The sequence below is a fragment of the Eulemur rufifrons genome, chromosome 19 (genome assembly GCF_041146395.1).
Source record: "Eulemur rufifrons isolate Redbay chromosome 19, OSU_ERuf_1, whole genome shotgun sequence".
In the NCBI taxonomy this organism is placed as follows: domain Eukaryota; kingdom Metazoa; phylum Chordata; class Mammalia; order Primates; family Lemuridae; genus Eulemur; species Eulemur rufifrons.
In genome coordinates this window covers 99132875-99160659 of record NC_091001.1, presented here as the reverse complement: position 1 = coordinate 99160659, position 27785 = coordinate 99132875, and positions in this window count along the sequence as shown.

Sequence of the window (27785 nt, the reverse complement as noted above, 5' to 3'; positions counted from 1 at the left end):
ATAATTCAGAATTAAAATCTTTTTTTTACCACACACAAAAATGTAGAAGTTGGAAAGGCTCTAAGATCTTGCTAAAGTGGTTAATAAACTTAATTAAATTAGGATTTGATGCCTGTCAAACTTTAATAAAAAAATAAAAGACCAATAAAGACAATAAGACTTTTTTTCATATTTATAAAAATAAACAGTCAGAAATAGCCACAGTAAAATAGTGTGCTTCCATGGTTATGTCAATTAGCTTTACTGCATAAACCACTGCAACATCTAGTGGCTTAAAACAATAATTCTTATGCTAATTATCCTGATCTGATCACTATACATTGTATGTGTTGCAATATCATTATGTGACCCATAAGTATGTACAATTACTATGTGTCTATTTAAAAAATTAAAAAACAAAAAATTATAAAACATAAAAAAATTATTTAATAGGTGACTTATGTGGATCAGCAACTTAAGCTGGGCTCAGCTGGACAGTCCTTCTGCTATATTTTCCTGAGCTTATTTTACTCATCCAGTTGTACTCAGATGATAGGTTACCAGAGAGTAGTTGGTCTTGGATGGGCTCGCACACATTTCTGGCATTTGGTATTGATATGAGAATAGTGTTTCTCTCATATGTCTGATGTGGCGATGCATCCTGTCAGCCGGGATGATACATCTATGTCTTTCATTACCCAAAAATTCATTCATATGATGGTGAAGAACAAATACTTTTGAAGCTTTTACTTGCATCATGTTTTCTAATTTCCTGTTGCCCAAAGAAATTCATACGGCCAAGCTCATATTCAAATGGTGGAGAAAGAAAACTCCTTTTTATGGGAAGAACATCAAAGAATTTGTGGTCATTTTCTACATTTGAACAAAATGTTCATTACCTCCTTCCATATTCTCATGCCTGATTATAAAATATAAATACTGAACATTTGTTTATATCCAGTAATTTTCTTATGTGCAAAACAATTTTATGTGTATTACCTTATGTCATCTTCACAATGTCATCAAGTATCAAATGTAATTTACAAATGATTAAACTAAATTACAGAAAGTAAGTTGTCCCACACCACACAGTTTCTGTGAGGTGAAGTCAGGACCCTAAGCTATAAAGTCCAAATCTAAAGTTCATTTTCTTACCCAGGACTCTGTACACAGAGTTTGTATTAGTTCTCTTTTCAGTAAGATAAAAATTGAAACTAGTATTGAAGGTAACCATCTAGTTAGTTCTAAGATGCATATTTTTCACATTTTAACATATCTGAAATGAACTTTATCTTTCATACTCTGGTATATCATTATATTGTTAATAGTGGTACATATTTATTCCTTAATGGCACATAAAACAGTGTTACATCTTACAATCTATGGTATCGTACATTCAGTAAACCTGATGGTATCATCAGATGCCACTTAGTTATTATAATTTGTAGCATCGATATATTCAACAACAATGACCCATTAAGCCAAGGGAGCTTAGCGTAAGCTCAGTGGCCTAGACAATGCTTAGTTTACACTACATGGTGAATGAATTTTCTTATAAGCCCAGGTACTGGCATTTCTTTGCATTTTATTCTAAATGACATCATTTTTGAATGAAAATATTAGTTTTTATGGTACGTTGCTACATGAAGCCAAGCGAGCTTCCAGAAAAGGTATTTTTATGAACATATCATAGGTTATCTGTCTCTCTCATTTACCCTTGTGGTTTATCCTAAATACTTTGTTCATTTGAAATATTCAATGAAAACTCAATATATAAAACTAATGAACTATGAACTTTACAATTTCATTGGGGTTTGGAAAGTATTAGGGGAGTATATGAACAATATAGTACCTGAAATTTAGAGAAGGTAGTGACTGATCAGAGATGGGGGCTCTGGAGTCCAATTTTTCACTGGAAATCTTACCTTGGACAAGTCACTTTACTGTTATGCTGTGATCTCCTCATATGTACAATTTGAGGCCAGTAGTATCTGACACTTAGTTACAATCCCTAGTAAACCATCAATAAGTATAAACTATTATTATTGGCACACACCCCCATCTGAGAGTTCCTGAGGTGGGGGTGTATGAAGATAGAGTTTATAAACTATGTAGTGACATCTCTTAAAGTTAAGATCTTTGAATCACAGGGCCATAACCACACCAACAGTATCAGTAAGATTTATTAAGTGTATACTATACACTAAGCAGATAATGGCCCTGTGCTATACAGAAAAAAAAATAAATAATAGAACATAGACTTTGTCCCAAAAAGCTTAAAGTAGCTTGAATTGTAGGCATAATGTCTTTGAAGAAATGGCTGATACCCATATAGCCAGACTCACAAATCCTAAACGATCAGGCAGGGGCAAATTACAGTGGTCGTGGGAAGGTGTCAGAGCTAGCAGACTTGATGTCATTTTCCTTTTACCTGCACAAAACTGCAGTTTTGGGCTCTTTCTTTATATAATGCTTCTTGGTAGAGAAAAAGAGCAGCATAATTGACTTCTTTCTGTTGCAACTTTCAATCTTAGAGTCAAACATCGTTTCAGAGAAAAATAATCCTTGCCAGTTTTATACAATGTATTCATCAGAAAGGTCTTGGCCACGTCAATTACCGGCAGGGGACGAGAGCAGGACTTTGGGGTCAATCCTGGGGAATGGTCCCTCATAAAATGTTATTTTGTTCTTAGTGACAATTAACTTAACAGAGCACTTTAATGAAAGAGCAAGCAAGGTCAGTCTGCAGTTGGTTCTTTCTCCTCCATTAAATGACACATGGTACCTATATTTTTAAATTATGCATAAGAGGTAGCAGGCTCCTGAATGCATTCCAAAATATATCACAGACCAGGTGTTAAAGCACATTGCTATTAAGCTGAAACCATGAGCTGAAATCACAGTACATAAAAGTCAGAGACTTTTCTATAGATGTGTGCTATGTCGTGTAATTTTTTTTCTAATACTATACAGATAAAAGGAACCATCCTTCCCAGGCAATGTTAGTGATAGCTGATGGAAATGACAAATAAAAATGAGTCAACCTCCCTAAACATAAAGGATGTGAAACCTACAAACCCAGAGTGAAAGATGTTGGAAGGAGCGACCTTAGAGGAACAAGGAGGCAGAGGAAGCAACATCTTGGTTCAAACTGCTGTGGCCCATGCATGCTCTATTAGAGCAGTGCTTCCTGAAGAAGGTCTGTGAACCAGTTCATCAGAATCCACTGAAAGGGGCTTTTTGTTTTTAATATAGAATTCAGGGTCCCAACCCAAGAGATTCTGTTTCAATACATCTGGAGGAGGCCAAGAGATGTGGGTTTGTATCAAATATCTTGCAAAAATCTAATTTGGAGACAGGTCTAGACACCCAGATAGTCACAAATTATACTGCATTTTCTATCCCTCCATAGGCTAAGTCTTGAAGGTCAAGACCTAAGAGTTCCTACTCTTGAGACTGTCACAGTGCTTAACACAGAACAGGTCCTCAGTAGGTATCTGCTGAGTAAATGAAATTCTATGTAAAGTGCAGTAATATGTCTTTTCTCTTATGCTCTCTAAAGGATTCTTTTTCCAATCCTGGTTCACTATCCCCCTAAGGTTCTGAGTTAAAAATTAAATATTGGTGGCAAGCCTGAAGAAGCCATAGGGCATAAAAGACAAAGTCCCATAAGGAGGCTATAATTAGCAGCTAGGAGGGCATAATAGCAACCTAGCTGAGGAGCTACAGATTCAGGCTACTGTATGCACTTGGGGTACCAAGGAGACTGACCCCCATATGGAATGGAAGGTGATGGGCAACGTAAATGAAGGGTCTGCTCGTCTTTCTTTCTTTGGCTGTAGCCCTGTATGGCATTGCTTAATCTGGATAGTATCTGATTGTCAAGCTTGCTGCATTCCCCCTGTCAGATGTTTAAGAAGCTTCTAACAAAGGAACATTACCCAAGTTCAAGTGCATTCAATCTGAGTCTTATATTCTTCATTCATATTTATGGCCTCCTGCATTAAGATTCCATTTCAAGACAGAACACTGTGTCTTACTCAAGCCACTGACTTCAAAATTTCCTTTATACTTTTCCCATCTCCAAAAGGGTTACAGATTTTTTGGAAAAAAGATCTGAGAAAAGTGATTAGTGCTCGATTTCCCATTTTATCCATGCTGGATTTATGTGATTGAAAAAACAACAATAAATAGTCAATTGTGGTAAATGACTGTTATCTCTTCATTACCCAATAATCCAAGACCCATAGGTTTAAGGGTAGTAGCAATCTGAAATTTGAGTTTCTGATCTTTCCCATGAGATCATTTTCAGTTCAGGTTAAATGTGTTCCCAGGGATTAGTAGTATCCTGGACAAATGGGGACAGAGATACTGCAGGCAATCTCTCAACTGCAAGCCAGGGATTGCGCTGGGTAGAAAGGTCTGCACATAATCAGCTTTGCCCTTACCTTATTGCAACCTCATCTCTATAAACATAAGCACTTCTAGAAAATATGGACTTTTTATTCATCACCTCATGCTACTGCACTACCTCATGATTTCAGAAACAATTGTTTTACAAATATGGCCCTTCCCCACTGTAACCCTTCTAAGTTAGCTTCTTTCAAGTTGACCACATCCCTCCTCTATGAGTGCCTGGCATACAGCCAGAGCTTAATCATTCCTAGATGAATAAGCAAATGAAGAAGGAAAATGTTACAGTGTAAGAAATGAACCAGTCAGTTGCTAACTATTATCAAGTACTTATTAATTCAAAAACAATCTCTGCCCTCCTGGGACCTGGAGTCTTAGGATGAGGGAGGCAGAGTGGTGGGAAATGACATAAGGCAGGAAGACTTAAATAAGCAAGATAAGTTCATCAAGATATAAATGGTATGAAGAAAATGAATTTTGACGCTGTTATAGAGCATGACAAGAGATATGGGGAGCTACTTTACAGAGATGGTCAAAGAAGTCTTCTCTTAACCCCAAGAATATGTGGGAAGAATGTTCCAAGCAAAAGGCTAGGACTTAGAAATATATCAAACAACGGATGAGCTTAACACAGCCTCTACCCTCCCAGAGGCCTCATGCTGAGCCTCTCCCCACTCTCAGTGACTGGATTCCCTTTTCTACATGGCTATAGCAATCAGGTCTTCCCTTGCTGCCTGAATTCCTCATTTTCTGATGTATTCTTACTAATCATTCATTCAAACTGCATCAGATGAACAGTCTGACTTCCTCTGTCCCTGGCAGTGGGGAGAGGGCATAGCAAATGCATTTCTGATGGTAGTCCAGGGTGGAGAGCCATTGTAGAAGGCATTTCAGTTATTTCAGTGGAATTTCTTCCATCTCTCTCCTAAGAACAGGTCTGAAAATCATCATTCTGAATCCAGAATAGACGTGCTATTAGCTAAAGTTGAATTTAATTGATGGGCACTTTTCCTTCATTCATTCGTACATGTCTTCATCAGGTCTTTGTGTAGTGTCCCTGACACAGTTCTAGGCACTGGGAAATAAGTGGAATATAGCCCTTGCCTTGCAGAGGTGCACAGACAAGTCTGGGGATAGGCAGGGAGTCCCAATCACAGGAATGTGACCTGTGCTCCGAGAGACTGAGAGAGGTTGGTGTAGCATAAGCATAGATGTGTAAGTACTTAATTCGGCCTGGGGAGGTTAAGGCAGCTTCCTGAAGGAGGTGGCACTTGGCCTGCATCTTGAAAGCTGAAAGGAAGTTTCTTAGGTGGGAAAAGATGTGGGCAGGGATGGGCATCCTCTAGACAGATGATGTTATTGGGAATGCTGGTGTAAACATGCATAGTGTGTTCAGGGAACTGAAAACTTGTCAACAAGAAGCAAGAAAACTTATTCAGTGACATAGGGGGAGGCCATTGCCTCAAAGGCCAGTTTTCTGTAGCCATCATTTTCCCACCAATTCGTTCTAACAGTTTAATGTCTTCAAGACAGTCATTTCATTAACATCCTAGTCTTGTCTGGGTGTGCCACAGAGTCCCTTTTTCCTTGAGTGTTCACCAGCAACCTCTGGTCCTCTCCATTATCCCAGGGGACAGAAGGGTGGGTCCAGTGTGCCAGGGAACATAGAAGGTACTTAACAGCCATTATCTCATATTCTTATTGTGCAAAGTTGTTACAGTTCTGAGAATGGAGGTGAGGAAATAGGGCCTCAAGAGTTAAACCACCTTCCCTAAGGTCACACAACTAGGACTGTCACAGTTATGATTCAACTTCAAACCTGGTGTTCATCCTATTCCACTGGGACAGAGCTGGTTAAAAATCAGGCTGGCAGTCTATTGAGCCTGTGGTTTTGGCTGTTGTGAAGATGTTGAAGGAAGGTTTGTATTAAGATACTCTGCGATTTTGGCACAAAAGCAGTGGAAGCATATGGGCCCCTGGAGAGGTTAGCAATATGAGCAAGAAATAACAGGATGAGATTCAACTGGAAAAATGCTTACGAATACATCTGGAGACCAACAAGCGGAAACACACATGGTTAATGGGAAGCAGAGCAGCAGGGACCACAAAGGTTTGAAGAAAGTGGACATTTTATCATAAAGACATTGCCAAGAAGAGATGGGAGCAGATAAGGAATCACTTGGGCTGTGAACAAAAAAGGCCTCCTCCAACCAAGGAGAGGGAAAAACAGGCCTTTGGCATGCCATGCTTGGATCTGCAATGCTGTTTTCACTTTGAGTCTCTCCATATTTTAAACAGAGGCTGACCAATGCTGGGGAATTCAGAGAGAGAATCACACATATAATTTAATACCAGAGGAGATGAACTCAAAAGGAAAAAACAAACAAGCAAATGAGGTCTTCTTACAGCTCTACAATTGTGGAGAAAGGCAACTTTAAAAAGGTATGAAATGAAAAAAGCTTAAATGCAGAGGGATGGGCAGTTAACATGCCTCACATCAGTACAGCTTAGGGCACTAGGTGCCCAGAGGTATTTGATCTTCCACCAAAGTCCTCGCACTGGGAAAACTGTCTCCTAAACTGTGGAAGCTCCAAATCTAAAATCCAGGACTAAGACTGGGGAGGCTGATTTCATGCTGTTAGCAGATGGGACCTCTGGGCCTCAGAAGGCAGCCTGGTGCATTTCTGATAGGCTTTCAGTCTTATTTGATGATCACTCATGAATGATGCCTATGCATGCCTTGTGTTTGTTCTAGATGTAATCCAACAGATCTTAATTTCTGAGCTAAAGCTATGGAGCAAGAAAATGACACCATCCCCCAGTTTTCACTCAGTTTTTTTCTTGTTTTATCATCAGACACTGGGTTGATTGTAAGTAACCTGGGTGTGCTGTCTTAGTAGTTCCTCAACCAAATGTTGTTTTCCGATAACCATCTATCTTGGAAACTGACTCTACTATTATCTTTTTCCTAACTGCTTGAAACAGATGGTACATTATACTTTAAATTCATGTCCAAGTCATTTCAACCACCACTGCCCTGTGATTTGGGACTCTAGACTTGGGAGGGAAAAGCACATTCACATTGTGAAGTGCACAAAAAAATGTGTTTGATTTTGTAGAGGAGCAGAAGGCAATTTTGGTGCCTCGCGGCATGTGCCTCTAAGTAAAAAAGGGTGATGTTCTGGGTGGAAATTCCCTGAGTAAACCCTACCAGTACTACATTAAAATATGAGATTCCCAAATGGAATGCTGGCATAGAATGATGTATCCTGTAAATGGCATGAAATGAATTAAATCACCACCTGCTGTAAGCATTCAGTCTTCTCATTCATTTAGGACTCCAAAAGGCAAATGTCTCCCGTTGAACATAAGAAGTGCTTAATAAACATTTGCTGACTGAATAGATGGGTGACCGAAATGGTAAAGCACAGTTATTACTTTGTTAGTTTGTTGTAATGGAAAGATACAAGTTCAGACTTTGAAGTTAGATAAACTACTTTAAAACCTTGCCTTACCATCTAAAAATTATATGATTTCAGAATAGTAACTTCAATTTTAATGTACTTGATTTCATTTTCTTAAAAAAAGGAACAATTTTACTTAACTCAGGGGGCTCTTATGGATATTAAATGGAAAAGTAATGTGTTTGGTGACTATTGTAATTCTTGGAATATAGGAGAGAGATAGCAGAAGTTCTTTTGTTTCTTTTGCCCCTGTTTTGGGACCATACCAGTGTCATTTTTCTGGCCAGTATCTCTTTTCCTCTGTTCCTATCCATAGCCCAAAATCCCAAGGCAACTTTCTTGAGGAAGTTTCCCTATATGGCTCTCCAAGAGCTTTCTCCAAGCTCTTTCCAGCACTTTCTCAGTTGGACACTATGCATATCTAAGTTATGACACCATAATATTTATTGAATTGGTATTTCACAGATCATGTCCTCGAGGTGAGAACTTGAGAGCAGGGGTGACAAAGGCTCATCCTAGCACAATGCTGACTGACGGGAGGAACCTGTAAATAAGTGCCAACTGAACACCGTGTCACTCTTAGTCCTTTTGGAGAGATTACTCAGCCATAAAAAACAATGGTGATCTGGCACCTCTGGTATTATCCTGGATGGAGCTGGAGCCCATTCTACTAAGTGAAGCATCACAAGAATGGAAAAACAAGCACCACATGTACTCACCATCAAATTGGTATTAATTGATCAACACTTATGTGCCCATATAGAAGTATCATTCATCGGGTGTCGGGCAGGTGAGAGGGAGGAGGATTGGGTGGGTATACACACACACGTAATGGGTGCAGTGTGCGCCATCTGGGGGATGGACACGCTTGAAGCTCTGACTCTGGTGGGGCAAAGGCAATATATGTAACCTAAACATTTGTACTCCTGTAATATTCTTAAATTTAAAAATATATTATTTTTTTTAAAAGAAAGAAAAAGAAAATAAGGATATAATATGCAATCTATTTACTTTGTAGCTTTGTTATAAGGATCAAAGGAGACAACACATGGAACAATTCTGCAATTTTTAAAGTTTTTATAAATGTATATGATGCTTCTCTTACATTTATTTTATCCTATTTGTTATTTAACTACCATCTCTGGAGGAAGAAAGAAAAGATGGTTTCATATTTAATTTTGAAGAACCAAGGCTAATTAGGTAGGCAACATCAGATCCAGAAAGGTTGGTTAGGTGGGCAGTATCAAATTCCCTATATCCAAACATCGAGCTCTCTTATAGCCAAACATCTTCTTTCTGCTGTCTGTGTTTACAGCGACCATGTTATTTGAACAATACAGCAAGGCACTGGGTGTTTTTTTGAAAGACTGTGTCAGCACAATAAGCAGATATATATTGCATGTTCCTTCCTTCTCTGCAGCACCCAATGCATATCTCTATTAGTGGACTTTTTATATTTTATTGAAAAGATCCGTGAAGGCCTCTCAGTTGTGGCCCTGATATAATATTTATGAAAACATACACACACAACGTTACTAAGTTAAAAAAAAAAAAAAAGGCACTGGAAACTTGAAATTTCTCAATGCTTCACCAAAACCCTGGAGGAAATTTTACGAACCAAAGCTCAGATGAAGTTTGGAAGGAAAAAAAATGGCTAGATAAAAGGGCCAAATGTGAAGATTTGGAAAATGAGGAATTTTCTGAGTTGTAGTTTTGATTTCAGCTTTATGGCAAGAGAATAACTGTAGAATGCATCTAACTATTGAGAAATAAATCTCTCTCTGTACCATCAGTTGACCAAGCAATGGAAGCAAGATATAATTCCAAATAAAGTCCAGACATGGAAATAAAATAGACTTAGATTTGCATGCCAACCGGCTACTTACTAGTAGTGGGGCTTTGATAAATTTATTATCTCTAAAATTCAGATTTCTAATCTATAAAATGAGAAAATATTAGTGACTCCTTTATGTAGCTCCTATGAGAATACAGGTAAAGCTCCTAGCATAGTGAATAGAACAAGGTAAGTTCAATACATGTTAGTCATTACTTTTTATATTATTATTATTATATGCTGGAGGTTGTCTGTTAGGACTCAGCCTTCTTAACCCCCCAGTCCTGAACATTTCTCTCTCTCACCCCCACACACACCCACACACACACTTCAAAGCCTCACAATATCTACAAACCTAGAAAGTCCCTCTCTCAGATTCCCTTGGGTTCTGACTCAGATTCCATCAGTGAAAAGTCATCTTCACAAAATTAGGAAGACAAGAGAAAAAGAGAAGCTATTATTCTCATCCTCCAGTGGCAGGTAGATGAGAGGGTAGTGGGCAAACGAGGGGTTCAGAGAGCCTCCTGGACCTGTTCCTGTGACCCACCCACTCTGCAGCTGTGGGTCTTTGAGATCCCATGATGAAATTCCTGTAATTCCTGAATTTTCTGATTCTCACAAAGCCAGCTGCTTTAACCAACTTCCACTCTTAGCTTCCTCAGCTTTCCCAATAGTTTTATAAGCAGCTAATTTCCTATATTAAATCCTTCCTGCTTGAAATATCCAGAGTAGCTTCTGTCCTCCTGACCACATCTTGCACGATGCATATTATTCCTTCTATAAGCAGGATTGATTTTGGATTCAGCAGCGTCTATTGAACAATTGATGGGCAGGTGTTGACAATTTGCCTGTGGGCTCTGCACTCGAGCCAGCCCTCCATCTCAACCTCTGAGCGAAACGGCCTCACTTGAAAGGGAAGCTTAGTTCTCCCTAGACAGAGAACAGCAAAATTGTAAAGATCTGTCCTCATTAAGGGAAGAGTAAAGAGAAAACCACCACCGCCACGACAACATCAACACATTTGGCTTATAAAAGGTGCAGCAACCTTGCAACCAAGGTGCAGATGAAAAGAACCATTTTTCTGAGTTTTACAAAATGTTTTCCACTAAGCATCTATTGCCTATGCAAATAAAAGATAACATATTTCAAAATTAAATAATACCTCAGGAAACATAAAAGTGAAAAAATTTTAGCTAATAGGTTGTTTTTTTTTTTTTTTTCCTCTGCAATGCCCTGAGCAACTGGAGGGGGAAAATCATGTTTAATTTATATTTGTATCCCAAGCACCTAGCATGGATTCTGGCACACACACATTTGTCGAACTGAGGGGAAGTAGAAAATCAGGATTAGCCTGATAGCTTCTGGAGACAGAGAGGCCAGTGTGATCCTGTTAGTTCCAGACAGGCTCCAGGGCGAGGTTCTTTCTTCCCCCGACCCCTTGCTTCTCCTGCCACCTTCCCACGAGGTCACCTTTTAAGGAGCCTCTTCTCAGTGGCCAGCAGCACCAGGCCCAGGGCCCCTCACCAGACCAACCCAGGGCCCCTGCCTTTCCCATACCACATACGAGAAAGCCACTTCTAATAAACAAGCTTTTGCAGACTGGCACCCAGAGTCCCCATTCCGCACTTTTGATGTTCATGGCTACCTAAAATAGAAAATGATAATTAAAAAATATTCCAGAAAGCTTAATTATTTAAAAGATGTGCTTCAACTAGAAGGTTACAATAACATTTCCTTCCCATTATAACTGACAAAACAACTAAAAGTTGTGAAGAGTGTTACAGCGTTTTTGATGAGATAAATCTTTATTCTCAGAGACATAATTAACTTCTTCTTTGAGGAAGCGCACTAAGTCTAAATTCAAGGACATTTATTTTAAAACTTCTGAAGGTCTGAGATGCTACATTGTTAAAATCAGGCAATGAATTTTACCTCTGTTAAAATATTTTAATCCTCACCCCGTCCTATCTCTGCATTTTTGGTTTAAATGGTTTTTGGATCTATCCTTAAGAAACTATAGAGTCTTTGAAGCTGACCTTCCTCTGACTAGGAGAACCCAGAGGACCAACCCCCCACGGATTCTCTAGTTTTGTTTCTCCAGGAGATGGGTGAGGTAATCAGGTTATTGCCAAGGTTCCATCCATCAGGGTGACTCAGGAATGCCCCTGGTCTGGTTAATTACTGAGCTTCCTGTGTCTCTGCCTTCACCTGCTTTGCTGGATATTTGTGTGTGTGTGTGGCACAGAAGTCCAGAGTCCACTCTTTGGCTTTCACTTTGATGCACAGCACCTTTGGAATGTCCATTCTCCACAGAGGGTGACAGGACAGTTCTTGCCACGACTGCTTTCCACAATTCAAGGAAAAAAATATCTTGGAGCTAAGTGTTTACATAAAAGGGGAATCCTGAAGATAAAGATTTCGAGATGACAGATCATTCAATAATTACGGCAACCAAAGCTACTAATGACCTGCAAAAAAGCTTATGGATAGAGTACTGGTTTTATGTAACTGCACAAAACCCAGTTATCATAGTGAAACAGAAGGTTCGTGTGGCATTCTTCTGTCTCAGTGACAAAAGGATTGAAGGCATCAGTCAAGAGAGAAATGTAGGATATATAATAGATGCAGCCCAACCGCAGCTATAGACGTCAGGATTGCTGAAACAAAGACATTCTTCATGCAGATGCAGGCACGCTGTAAACATCGGCGTTAATACTTTTTGAATTCAGGTGAGAGCTGGAATTTTGCACCTCTAATGTTGCCATAATCCATCACTGCCCGCTGCATGATTCTTTAGTACTTTCATATATGAAGTATAACAATTAGAACTGATGATTTCAGCATTCACAGCTTCAGAATGTTTCAAGATTTCTTAAGCTGAGAAGTAGTCCAATCTAAAACAAGCCAAATATAAATTAAACTTTACATCTTTTAGAAAAGGAGCCTCTGAGTATGTGTTTTTTCGTTGTCTAGCAACTTACTATAGATACAGTAAGTCAGGTATAGAGGGAACAGTGCTACCAGTGGTGCAAGAAGTTTGAAACCCAATCAATGCTTTATAGATTAGGGACCCATCATTGCCTCACATCCCACCAGTGAATTCAGACTTTCCTATAAGAATTTGGGAAATACTCTGGTTTTTCTTTCCACATTAACCTGATTCCCCCATAGATACCATTGTTGAAATATCCGTATATTAATATTATATACCCCTAAGTCCCAGTGAGGCTACAAGGATTGCCTAGAACCTGAAAGGATAGTAATTTATCCCTCCATGTTGACACCCCAAAGACTTGTCCACGATCTTGGTCCATCTAGGAGTTATCTAGGGATTCCATAAGCTGAAAATTCTTGCTCCATCACCAAGACTAGTCCTGTAATTCCTGATGCCCTTGTGGGAACTGATCCTATTTTTCTGAGGATTTTAGTGGAGGAGAGACCATCAAAGAAACCTGACAATTGCTAAGACAGATGGCAACAGCATGGAGCACACCAGAGTGTGTTGCCATTGCTTCTATATTGCAGTAAAAATGAATATACCCTACATTTTACATTGTAAAATACACTTTCCAGAAGGTATTTGCTATTGGTGAAATCTGCATAGATCATTCAACTTCAAACTGTTTCTATTACTTCAAACTGACACATTTTCTGCAGGCATCAAAAAAAAAAAACATACTTTCAATCTCCTGCTAAAAATGCAATTTTTACTTATAGCACCATTCATACCACCTCCAAAAATATCACCAAATGTGATATTAGCCACAAGACCTATTGCTTCCTATATTTGAACTTATTGTTCCTGAATTCTATGGCTCCATCTCCCCGTATTACAGGTATAAAACTAACTGAAATGTGCCCTGTGTTCTGGTGGTGGCATTAGTCTCTAGATGGGCAGAGGTAGTTATTAAGAAATCAAAGGCCATCACAAAATATTCAAAATAGCAACAATTGATCACTAGTATCCAGAAGTAAATCATAAGGTAAAGGGAGAAAGTAACGATTTTAAATATTTAAACCCACAATTCAAGACCATGTCAGATCCCTGGTGGAGAGTGCCAGGACATGCAAGGGGAGGGATCGTGGCTCTACGGCCTCAAGATGTTTTCTGGAACCAGTGATTCTGTCTTGGGTTTCACTCGGACACTCCAGTACAGTACTCATGGGAGCACTCAGGGGAGTAAGGAGGCTGTGTGAGTTGAGAGCGCTCACTACTGGTAAGGCAGGATGATGGGGGAGGGGGGAAATATGTATACTTTATTGTATATCAATTATACCTCTAAGTTATTTTTTAAAGGAAAAATAAATACTACTGGATGAAATAGTTTATCAGTGACTGCAAATAAGATGAGTAAACATTCAGAGTCAAAGACCCGAGAAAGGAGGGCAGAGTAGAACAGATGAAGAGTGAGTTCCCAAGGTGAGGGCTGATGCATGCATTTCACTTTTCTGTGCTCTGTGCACCGTGTGTGCCCATCCAACTCTGTGTGAAGTGGCAGGTCCAAGCAGGTGCAGCAACCCCCTCTACTGTGCAAGCAGCGTCTTAGAACTTTCCAAACTGGACTAGGTTCAAACCCTGGCTGTGACCCCTCTTAGCTGTGTGATCACAGACAATTGATTTTAAACTCATTGAGCCTCAATTTTCTCAATTACAAAATGAGGATGATTACAGTCTTTAGGATTGTTGCGAGGCTTATTCTGAGAGAGCATGTGCACATTACTTGTGTACTCAATATCCTCGAGTACCTTCATCCTCATTGGCAACCTACTGATGGGCAGACAGCAGCCCAGACTCAGATGGCCAGAAGCCCCGTGGTCGGAGTGAACAGATCCAAGAAGCAGACATGGAATGACTGTGAAGACTCGGGCTCCCAACCACATTCTGGTTCTCTCCGATCTGTCCTGTGATTGTAAAACAATCTGACACAAAGACAGGATGATTTTGGAACACAGGGGGAAAAATAAACATATCTTCTGTTACTGGTGCCCGGAAAAATCCCAATACATCATACGATAATTAATACTAAACTAAATTTTTCTTAACTGAACATAATAAACTCAGATGTAAACATAATCAGAAGAGGTATTCAGAAAATAATCACACACCTATCTGTCAGGTACCAATGACAAATGAAGTCTCAGAACACACGGGGCAGTATCTGGGACACCCCGCTTGTTGACTTCAGGGCTCTGCTTCCCGCTGTGCTTTATGGTACATAGGTCACAAGGCCCACGGTAGCAAAGCCTCTGTGTTAACTCCTCCTAAGACTCCCTTAGAGTTACGTTAAAAATTATGTCCTCTTTCCTCTGAGTTTTCAGCATTAGCTACAACTGTCTACCTGTTATTAGTTTAGTCTTCCAGAAGGAAGCAAACAAGAGGTCACTTCTTCCCCAATTTATTCAACAATGACTTAAAAATTAGTCACACATGGAGTTTCAGTACATAGGTTCAACTATTGTTTTTTTTTTTTTTTTTTTTTTTTTTTCAGGAAATGGCTATGAGGAGAAAATGTATATAAACTCTCACCGATTTCAATTGTTTATTAATGTTGTTGTGATTCCAAGTCCCTGGGTGTTCTGTAGCCTCAGTCACCCAGTCAAACCAGGGTGATCACAGCTCACTAAAACAAAGGAAAGGGAGCACTTCTGTCTTTTGTTTCTGGAACACAGAGAGGCTATCGCTGAGTTGCCCCTGGAACCAAGAGGAGACTTTGTGAATGAAGACACATTAAAAAATGATCCTTGGAACAAAGACCCTGGATGTGATCAGGAAGAAGCCCAGGTGAGCCCCACTGCAGATAACATCTAGAGGGAGGTCATGGGCCTTCTGTCCTTAGGAACGCGTGAGTGCCTCTGGTGGAGATACGAGGACAGAGTCCAAGATAGAGGAGCTCAAAACATGGCGCACTAAATGGCATTTACTGGTTTATCGTCTCATCATACAAGTACTAGGAGTGAATTATAGGAACTTTAAACATAGAAAAATATAACAAAAAAATAACGACCTGGTGTGAACATAGCACTCAACATTAAATATTAATAGTCTCATCTATTTTTTCCTAAAGATATACATATAGGCTTGTATGTGCAGAGCATTTTTTAAAGTGGGATTATATTGTAAATATTTTGTACACTGATTTTTTTCACTTCCCATATACAATAGAAGCCCTTCCATCTAGAGCATTCACAGTCAGGAACTAGCCAATTAATCAAAAAAGGCTATAAAACAGAGAATCATTTTAAAAAAAAATTGTTGCTTAAACATTTTCTTTTCACTTAAGACATATATACATACATAATGAGTGCGATGTGCACCGTCTAGGGGATGGACAGGCTTGAAGCTCTAATTCAGGGGGGAGGGCAAGGGCAATATATGTAACCTAAACTTTTGTACCCCCATAATATGCTGAAATAAAAAATAAATAATTTAAAAGACATGTAAGTGTGCATTCATTAACTGTGCTTATGACACAAGGCCAAGGCCTCTGCTTTGTTCTCAGGTTCTCTGATTAGAGTTCCACAAAGTTTTCTCATGAAAGGCACATTTATAATATGCGGTCCACAATTCCATTTTCTGATGTCTTTAAATGAGTGTGAGGATGCAAAGAGGCAATCAAAGGCCAGATCCTAGAATTTTACAATGTTTTCCCTTACCTTTTATAGTTGCCTAACCACATATAATCTGATAACAATTTTTTAGCACCTCACCTTTCCAGAAAAACAATCTGAAACATTTATAATTCAGTACTCAATGACTCCTTGATTTATATACTATTTAACTGAGATATGTAATGTCAGTGGCAAGGACAACTGGCTTAAACATATTTACTGACCCATGGTAAGGGCATTACCAATAGTGGGAGCAGATACACACAAGAACAGGGGACAGTAGCCTGCAGTCCATGAGACAACAGCACCATAGACACTGCTCGGTGTGTTTACAGACAGAGCGATGAACTATTAATACATTATTCTAATGAGTTGGCTACACGGGGGCTGGTTTAAGCATCTTCTATAATTATTAACTTCACCATGTTTCAACAATGAAAATGTTCCTAGTCATTTGAACTAAATGGAAATGTTATGGAAGTATTGGAAGAGACAGATAATTCTGCACTTATGCTTAAAATATCTCTGAGTGGTACAATTATGGTTTTAGTGATATTGAAAACTAGTAGCATCAACCTAGGAACTTTCAGAATGAAGAATAGTGTTAGGTCTGGAAGTGAAGTTTAACTCACATGCAGGAATTCATCTTTGTGTTAACAGAAAACTTTATTTTCCCTCAAATGAAGCCCATCCATTTCCCCAAACTCAATAAACACATCCTTCTGCTTCTACCACATTCAAGTATCCAGTTGTCAACTTTTATTACTTATATTGATGTTTCTTGCATAATAATTCAGCAAGAAATGTTGACATCATCTTAGATTAAGTTAACTTCATGGGCTTGTTCTTTCTCTAAAAGAACCTTAATACTTCCACTTTTTACTGCCAACATGTCTTCTCACAGGAGTCAGCAGTGTTCTAAGAAATGTGCCCGACCAAAGTGCTAACAAGTAATTAACCGCACATTCATTAGAAAGGCAGTTAATGCATTTAATGATCTTTAATCACAAAATGGAATGTTTGCTATGAATGTTTTATTCCACAACATTTTCTACACATTATTTATTGTCAATTAGTTACTGTAATGATCATTATCTTTTGATAAAAAGGAATTATCCAAAAGAACTAAAGAACTGCATTATTGATGATCCTGCAATTTAATACCTATCTATTTTAATACTCTGTGTCTGGAACCTTAGTCATAGGATTCTTTTTCTCAACACAAGCTCTCTCTCCTAGGATATAAATGGCAAGTGTTTACATATGGTCCAGTTCTTGTATTTATCTATTTCCTATTTAAAACCAAACTGCTCTAGGGCACCTTAGCCTGGGGCTATGCTTCTGATAACCATTCAAGAAGTCAAACTCTATAACTGAACTTCTTTGGAAGATTGCAGAAGCTCTGCTTAGCTGGCACAGTTTAAAAATGTGTCTGTAATTACATACATATACATAATATGTAAAATAATACATATATAATGGTACATATACATATGTAGTATAAGTATGTATACATGTATGCTTTAAATAATGTTTTTAAAAAGTCCCTTCTTTACTAGTGATCTTTGATAATGGTTCCACCACCCATGGAGCAGACAAGCCAGAACTCACAGAGGCATCCTATATGCCTCGCTCTTTCATGTACCATATTTAATAAGTCATCATGTCACTAGAGTTTTACCTTAGAAATGTCTCTTACATCTATCCTGCTCTCAAACTCCAATGCGTTTGTTCTGGTACCATCATTTCTCATGGGGATATGTGAACAGACTCAAGTTCTCTTCAGGAAAATATGTTATAGCAGCCTCTCCTCTCTCTTAACAATCTATATTTTTATCATCCTTATTTGAAATTCTTTTTTTAATTAACATAAGCAGAATTAGAACAGATTTTGAATAGGGATGATGGTGAGAGTAGGAAGACAGTTCATAAAACAGGAAGTCATGTCTTAAGCCTCATTCTTTGGGGAAAACTGGTGTCATCTGGCCAATATAGAGCAGAAAGATAGATGGGAAACCACCTGTGCATGGAGTCTGATTTTTAAGAAGTCATAGATGAAGCAAGTTCTAGAATCAGAGAATCCTATGCATCCAGATCTAAAAGGGGCCTTGTACATCATCCAGTCTAACCCTGAAAGCAATCGTGCTTTGTTAGAGCTGAATTGTTTTCCTCTACCCCAGATTCACATGTTGAAGCCCTAACCCTGTAGTCCCACCGAATGTGACTATTTTGTAGATAGGGATTTTAAAGAGATGATCAAGTTAAAATTAAGCTGTTAGTGCGGCCCCTAATTTAATCTGCTGGTGTCCTAACAAGAAGAGGAAATTTGTACACACAAAGTAGCACCAAGAATGCATACACACAGAAGACCATATGAGGACCTAACAAGAAGGTGGCCATCCACAAGCCAAGGAGAGAGGCCTCAGAGGGAACCAAACCTGCCAACACCTTGACCTTGAACTTCCAGCCTTCAGAACTGTGAGAAAACAGACTTCCATTGTTTAAGCGACTCAGTCTGTGGTATTTTGTTATGAAAACCAACAGATACACTTTTACTTGCTCCTGGGAAGGAATACTATTCTTGTCTATATTTCTCCACATCCTACTTTTTAGGCAAAACAATAGGGGAAAGAATAATTTTCAAACAGAAAAGCTTTTAGGGCTGTGTAAGTCTCACAGGAAAGCATGATAACAAGAGATTTGCAGCAATTAAACTTTAAAAAGCCTCTCAAGATCTCCCAAATTTAATGTGCACATTTCAACAGCGCCAAGTACTAACAAACATATACCCTGAAGCAACACCACTAGAAAAACACCCTCTCCACTCCCTGGTGATTCTAATTGTTTACTGGATAACCTCTTATCTCGACCAAATTCCCAATGTGGAATCTGATAGTGGCTGGGTTGAAGGTATAATGTACCATATTGAAGGTATTAATCAAAATGTGTAAAAGAAATTTGGTTGTTCAGAATTATTTATATCATTGACACATCTAAGACCAAATTTAATGAGATAATAGTCAGACAGAAAACATATTTTACCCCAAGCCATTTTTCCAAGAATCTGAGCTCAAGTTTGAATTATTGTTTTACTAAATAACTGGCTAAGGAATTGATTTTACTCTCACCTTGTGTCATCACCATCATTGTCCAAGGCCACCTCTCCTTCCTGGGGACCACAGGGGCAGAGACAGAAATATGTCTTTCTGCTATGCCGCAATGCCTATTCTTATCCTGGCTCTGTACAGCGTGTAATTCAAGGTTCCCACCAGGCCTTAGTGGGCTGATAAGCCTTCCACAGAACGCACTGCGCATCAATCTACAAGATTCATTGCAGACTAAAGAATCAAAGCTGAGCTACTCATCTGTGGCCTTTCTGATTTTTTTTTTCAATTTTGGAATTAATTTTCCATTCCAGATAATATTCACAGGTTTTTAAACTGAAGGTTTTTGGGCTCCTAATGGCTATAGATTTGCTTTGTTCATTTGGATGGTGCAGTGTCTTATTTTTTAAAGATATGTATTTGTGTCTATAAACTAAAGTACTTATACGCACATTATGCCTGCTGTCATTTGCCACTCACTGTCTTTATGGCCCTCACTGCTACCTGCTCTCTTTAGAAGATATGTGAAGGGACCCTGAAGGCATTTGAGTTTCTGTGGCCTTCCAGAGCAATCTGGAGATCCCACATCTCCAATCCAGTCGGAGGACCCAAAGGTAAGAATTTTATCTGTAAATACAAAAATTCTAGCAAGCAAAACAGTTCCAAAATGGTGATACCACCTAACAGGACTGATCAGGGTGAGCTCCTTAGGTATTGTACCACCTGGTCACCAAAAGCTGGGCAGTCTTCTAAACTTTGACTTATATTCTCTCCGCAGCAAGCTGACTCCAGCATGATTTCTAGAAAACCTCTTTCTAAAGTACAAATATGGACTATGAAAAGGGTAATAAATTAATTTATGAGATTGGAAGTCTATACTATTTTCTAGAAGTACAAATATATACATCACCTTTTTCTAATATAGGCCAGGGAAATGCTGACTGAGAACTGAAGGGACCAGGAATAAAAGTTTCAGGGGAGGGCTGACAGTGAGGGAGAAGGTACAATTCACAGTTCTTGAATTCACCAGAGACAAATCATCTAATTTCAATCTAGACTGGAAGTTAATCCTTGTGTAGTAGATAGAACAATGATATAATCTGAATTTTCCACTGCTATTCTAGGTTTAAGAACTTTTATTCTTTTGAAAAAGGATATATGTTGCTGATTAAACAGGTGTATACATAAATTCAATTTAATTTTTATGCCTGATACTTTCCCTATAAACAGATTATTATACCAGAAAAATAATACTTGGCAAAATTAGGTTTTTTTATTTAGAAAATTTGCTCAACATGATCTCATCTAGAAAACGGACAAAAAACATTCTGACCTGCTTAGTATAATTCAGATAATGTCAGGGAATTAGTTTGCATTATATAGATGTAGAAGATTTACAATATTATTTTTGCCATCTTGGCTTACGGAAAGCAGACGAGGTAATATGCCAAAGATTGATTAATTAGAGAACACAGGACGAATCTGAAGGAAACACTGGGTGGGAGTACAACACTTAACCTGACCATTTAACTGTAACATTGTTTATAAAATTTAGTAACATTTTAAATAATCCTGGGCGATCTCTGTTCTTGACATGTGAAGATGAGAAAAATCAACCTCTTTGCTGCTATCATTAAATAGGGAAATTGTCCTACACATGCCACTAGAAGTCCTGAACTGCCAGTGACCCGGTATTCAAAGGAGCAAGAGAAGGCCAGCTCTCCTGGAGGCTCCATGCTCTTACCTCAGCAAGCAAAGATGCTGCCCTGGCTGCATGGCCACCGTCTGCTCTGTGGATGTGTCACCTGTCTCCTGCCCATGAGACCTAGGAAGCAAAACGCAGACCTTCAACACTTTTCTCAAGGAATCCAGTCACACCAGTCACTTTCTGTGTTACGTACAAAAGATCTGTGAAGTCCTGAAAAGGGCTCTGCTAAATGATCTATGTTCATATCCCCACTACCCAACGTCCCTTCTTGGCTGGGCATCGGTGCTGAGGGAAGTTTCTCTTTCCATCTCTCACACAGTACTGTTTCTAGCATCTTAATTGCTACCTAGCTCTTCTCCCTGAATTTCTAGTCCCTTCTCTTTTCTATATGTGGAACCATTCATCTCTGTCCAAATTCTCTCCTTTCCCCCATTACTTCATTACCAGTATTTTCCTTTACTTTCCCAGTGGGAAGAGCAGTGCACTGCCCGAGTAGTTCCACTATCCCCTTTAGCCTCACTCCCAACATCTCCTTAGTTCTACCTTTGTGCTGGGGCTGGGAGGGAGGGGAAGACACTGTGGATGGAAAACGATGTGAGGCACTTCCCCATTTACCCCCGACCCCTTCCCATATTAGCTTCAATCCCAACCCTGAACTACTTCCAGCTTCTACTCTTGATAACAACCTTGTAATCTCAAAACAAGAATTTCTCCCTCCTTCCTCAGTTGGCCTTGAGGTAGGCAGATTCCTAAGATGATCCCCAATGACCCCCACTTCCCAGTGTCCATGTCCCTGTGTCAGTAATCCCCTCCCCTTGAGTGCGGGCTGGACCTAGCTACTTGATTCTAACCAGTAGAATATGGCAAAAGTGACAGAAAGTCACTTCCAGGCTTAGGTTACTGTCACCTTGCCTGTGAGCCTTCTGGGCTGGGCAGGGCCTCCCTGGATCCGCCAGGAGGAAACACCTCTGTGTAGGGTCTTTCAGTGTGTATTTAATTCATGCTGGAAGTGTGAGCGAAAGCCGGCCCAGAACCTGTGGACTGAGACGTCCTCCACCCTGGAGGACCTTCCTATCACACTCCCTGATAGGAAGTGATCCTTTGGCATCAGAACTGACTCTCAAAGGCTGCCACGAATTCATCCCTACAACCTCCTCACACAGTCACAGAGCCCTATAGTGATGGCGTTGTCATGGCAACCAAGAGACAGCCAAGAGCAGAAGGGATCTTATCACCCCACAAGTGGTGCTTCAAGTCTTCCACCCCATCACTCTTTTTCCCTGTGACAAACTGTGGCATTAAGAGGTCTCAGATAGCAATTAATTACTACATGTGGCTCTCCTACCCCTAGTTTGGTCATGCCAGTATCACCCTGAGGACATGGGAAAAGCAAGGTTCAGCTACATGGTAAAAAATTCAGATTAGGATGCGAGGCAGGATCTTAGGGTGGGAGATTTAGGGAGGGAGAATCCTGGAGGTCATCTCACTCAATGCCCTCGTCGCAGCCCTCTGTGTGAGCGTGGAGATGAAAAATCATGCGGTGTAACATCTGATTGCCCTTTTCAAATTCCCAGAACGAAGCAGTATGAATCAGCAATGTCTCCTGGAGTGTAGGAGAAAGACTCCCAAGACAGTAGCCTGAGGCTGGCCAAGGTCTCAGGAAATCTATTTATTCTCTGTTTCAGCCAAAGCAGAGCTGGAGTGAGAAAACTGGGATAGCAAAGTCCTTTGGGGGCAAGTTATTTTAATAAGGAAACCATTTTGTATAATTTAATAAATTCTAGGTTTTGCCGCATGCTTTTTTTTTCTATTTTGTCCCTTACTGCTCTCATAAAAAAAAAAAAAAAAAGTTTCCTTATTTTTGGAGGACAAATGGAAAGGTCTCTCCTTCTATGACTCAGCCAGGAAAGCATGAAGGGTCGTGTTGTGTTGCAAGGCCAGGTGTGATGGCATCAGGGAGAGGGGGCTTGGTGAGGTGGGGGATGGGGAAAGGATGCCTAATTGCCTGCCACCCCGCATTCTTCCAGGCTGAGGAAATAGAATAGCATATTACAAATCTGGCATCCTAGCGCATAACAAATTTATGTAACTTCAAATACATCTAAGTGGAAAGGACAAGTAGTGAGACATAAAGTCAGTGAGGCAGGCAGTGTCTGCTCATGAGACACTTAGCTTTACCTAGCTAAATAAAGGCCTTAGATTTTGTTTTAAATGTTATGAGCGGACACTGATCAGGTTTAGTCTTAGCTAGATTGTCCCAGCAAGGCTAGGGAGGCAACTGCAACTGGGAGTGGTATTCAGGAGGTCCTGAAGGGAGAGTAAAAAGCAGTAGGTTCTAGAAAAGGGTTTACACAAATACACTGCCGAGAACAGAGTTTCCACTACAATGTTGTCTAAAAGGGTAGAATTTGCCCCTTATAGGTGACAACAGAGCCATTTCTTCACTGTGATAGACCAAGTTTCAAGTGCACCCCACGAGAGGAGTGAATTAGGCCCACTGAAGACAGAGCCACAGGAATGAGCTGGCAGGGGCAGAGGAGCCACAAACAAGGGAGAAATCTGCTCATTTCCTTCTTCCTTGCCCCAAAGCAAAGCAACAGAATCTGGTCCAAAGGGCTGGTGCAGATGGTGGAATAGCACAGCATATGTTCTGCAAGTACTTCCAAGAACCACCTATATCTTGGCACTTAAATACTTCACAACAGAGAAAATGTGCTGATAATTTATATATTCAATATGTGTTCATGTGTGTACATGCCCAACATTCACACACACACACACAGCCAACCCGCAGCAAACTCTGCATCAGTAAAACTTAGCGCATGGGCCCTGCTTCCTTTTCTTATGCTTTCCCTAGTCCTAGTATCTTCACACTCTCTAGTCTTTAGCCCTATTCGTGGGACATGTTCTTACATCAATTTCTTACCTCTTCAGAAGTTCCAAGTTTCTAGGGAGCCCAATTGCTACTCTCTGCCACATAGAAAGAGAAGCTTTCCTCCTACAAAAAGAACTTCATGCGTCAGTAAGCGTGGGAGGGAGGGCTGCTGATTGAGCTTGACCTCGTAATGCATAGTTCTCTATACTACCTAGTTCCTTATAACTAAAGCCAGGTAGAGTCCCATGGAGGTACATCAGTATGCACGCCCCATACATACCAGCATCTGTTAAAGTACAGATCCTCCCTGTAGTCTTCTTCCACTTCAGTCTTCAGTCTCCAGTGACCCTGGCAAGTGGGATAATGACCACTGTTTGACCACAACAAAGCAAATAAAGAAATTGGCACTAAGAGACTCTGGATGGGGACTGCCTACCTTCCACTGCTGGACTTTTGGTTCTGATGGAAACTCTCAGAACCAGTGTTACTCAATGGGCTTAAAAATAGATTCCTTCTATCGTTATTTTTAGGAGAGTTTGTATCCTCTCTCCAATATCCATGTGACTCTTAGCAGATCACCCACCTCTTCTTGCTCTGACCTATTCTATAAAACATCCCCAAGATCCTTGTCTGCTCCATGTTTACATTTATTATGATTAAGTAGATTAGGCAGTAAGTTCACAAAGCTCTGGTTGTGTCAATCCTTTGTGACTAAATTCTTGCCAGCACAACTGTGTTCATGACAACATGACAACCCCGCAGCCCCTCCTCACATGCTGACATACACCCCGACTCGACACATAGATATAGAGACCTACACATTCTCATTGTCCCCAAGACATCCAGAGCTATGCCCATTCCCACACAGATGCATCTGCACACACAAATGCACACACTGGATGCAAACACAGTCCCCACATATATTTATGCATGTGTTTTATAAACAGCAAAACCTTGTTAATTCACAAGCCTCTTTGGCTGGCAGATTACTGGAGTGTGCAGATTAGAATTAAAACAAATGATTACAAAGTCAAGGATAGCCCACTGCCAAACACATTCTGTTCTTTTGCTTAGCGTTGTAGTTTTGCCTTAATTTATGGTAATCCTACCCACGCTGCAAGTTAATGTATGGCTGGTTCATAAATGGAGTGCAATCTACTACTCCATTTTGGCTGGGAAGGAAGAGAAGACCGCCAGGTTTTTAAACACGGCTTTAAAAAAACAAAAATTACAGTTCTGCCACATATTAATGTGAGAATAGTTGAGATTCCCCACTGTTCATATATATGGTGTATGCGGACAAATATATATACTCGTAATGAACTCCCAGTTCTACGAGAACTCTTAGAACAGATGTTGAGTTTAATTTCTGTCATAACATATGATAGTTTGCTTTAATAAAAAAGAATTTACAGGCTTCAGCAGCTCCATGTCCAAGGGCGATATTCTTTGCACCAACTGTCCTTAACTCCATCTTGTCTCTCCCCTTCATTCCGTGTTGGATTTTGGACCCCACATCCAGTCCTTCTGTCCTTCTACCCTGTCCTGTGGTTTCTTCCTCCATCATGGGAACTGATCAAACTCTTTCAATGCCTCTATCTATAGAAATGACCTATAGAATCCAGTACAAAATTCTTAGAGTTCTACTGGAACCTCACAGAAGCCACCCTTTCCTCCAATTTCTGTTCTGACTTGCTTATACCTAAATCCAAGAATACATCATAAATAATCTATTTTCTTCAATTCCCTGATTCTTCTCCATTAAATTCAAATTTATATCAATTTTTCTTAGCCTGAATTTGTTCCTTGACTAACATGGGTCATAATTTCTCTTTCTTATGCATAGAATTTCTGATAAGTAGAATATATTTCTTCCCTCCAGAAAAAGTCCCTATCATTTCTGAATCCCAGTGTCTTATGGGAGAGCATCGTTTTTAACTTTGTATGGAGATATAACATACACAAAGATCGGTATACAGACCATAAGTGTTCAGAATTTTCATAATTTGAATACGTCCATGTAACTAGCCACCCAGCTCAAGAGAAACAACACGGCTAGTGTCACAGACGTCTCCTCATGGCCCCTCACAGACACTACCTCCCACTCCAGGAGGGAATAGAAAACGAGCCTGTCTTCTATACCCACCAATTAATTTGGCCTCTTCTGGAACTTCCTGTAAATGAAATCATGTGATATTTATTTTTTCATATCTTGCTTCTGTCAATGTCACATTTGAAAGTCAACCATAGTATTGTATGCAGTTGTACTTCATTAATTCTCATTGCTGTATATTGTTCCCTTGTATAAAGAAACCATAATTTTTTATCTCTCTGTTGGTGGATCTTTGGGTAATTATTTTTTATGGTATTATGAATAGTTCTGCTGTGAACATTTTTGTGTATGTCTTGTGGTTAATATGTATAAATTTCTATAAAAAATTCTAGAAGTAGAATTGCTGAGACACAGGGTATGCAATAGTAGATACTCCAAAAGAGTATGTTAAAGTTAGTGATCGTAGCAATTAACTCCCTCATCATTACTGTTTGAGGGTCCCAAGGCCTTACATACTCACAAACACACAGTGTTTATGGTCTTTGTGTTTTTTTTGTTTGTTTGTCTTTTGGTGTTCTTTTTTCTTCAGCAAAAAAAAAATTTTGGTGATAGTATAGTGATATTATTATTAATACATTATTACATTTTTATTAATTCACATGCTCCTGGCTGAGCACATTTTCATACATTTATTCACTATTTGGACATCCTCTTTTGTGAACTGCCTACAGATTAAAAATTAAGAGCTTTATCATTTGTTAACTGGTCATTTGGATATCTGCCTTCAAGGAGTTACTAGTCAAGTTTTGCACATTTTCCTATTGTGTGATCTGCTTTTTCTCCTACTGATTTGTAGGAGTTCTTTATATATTCTGGGTAGGAGTCCTTGTTGGAGAGGTGCATTGTGAATAACTTCTGTCAAGTGAGGGTTGCCTTTTCTCTCTCTTAATGGCTTCTTTTGATGATATATTAATATAATGAAATATCGATCATAATATAATTCATTTACCATTTAACAGTTTAACCTTTATGATTAGTGCTTTTTCTGCCTATTTAAGAAACTATTGTCTAACTCCCAGGCAGGAAAATTTTAATTTCTTTTACATCCTCTATCTACTTTGATGCTAAGAATATGCCTGTGAAGTAGGCAGAGGAGGTATCATCATGTCCATGTTGCAGAAGAAAACATAGACTCAGAGAAGAGATGAAGTAAAGCAGTTCTCAAAGCAAGTCTTCTGACTCTAGCAGAGTGGCATCTGAATATACTGGAAACTAAAGGACATCCAGATCTCTTGTGATTCCTGAACTAGGACCACTATTCATGCCAAAACTGCACCTCTCATGGCATAGCCTGAAGGAAAGCTGCTTGGGGAATACAGACCCAAGAAGAAGGTCATGGTTATGTGCAGGTACAGCAGACGGTTTGCATTAAAATATGACGGCTCTCTCATTTCCTGAACCTGAAGCCTCTTCTCTACAAGGGTAGATGCAGAAGTTTTGAGGAAATCCCAAAGTCCACTTCTCTCATACCACTGAATGAGGCAGGGAGGAAAAAGATCCCTCTTATTTTGGGTTCTCTTTATGGCCATTTCACTAAGAATATGAAAAAAGAAGAGAGAGGAAAAGGAGTGCAAGGTACAGGGAAAATAATGGAGTGAGAAGGACAAGCACAGGAGGGATTGGGGAGAGAGAGGGGAAGAGCCTTGAGAGGCAGAGTGAATCAGAGAAACAGAGGAAGTCGGTGAA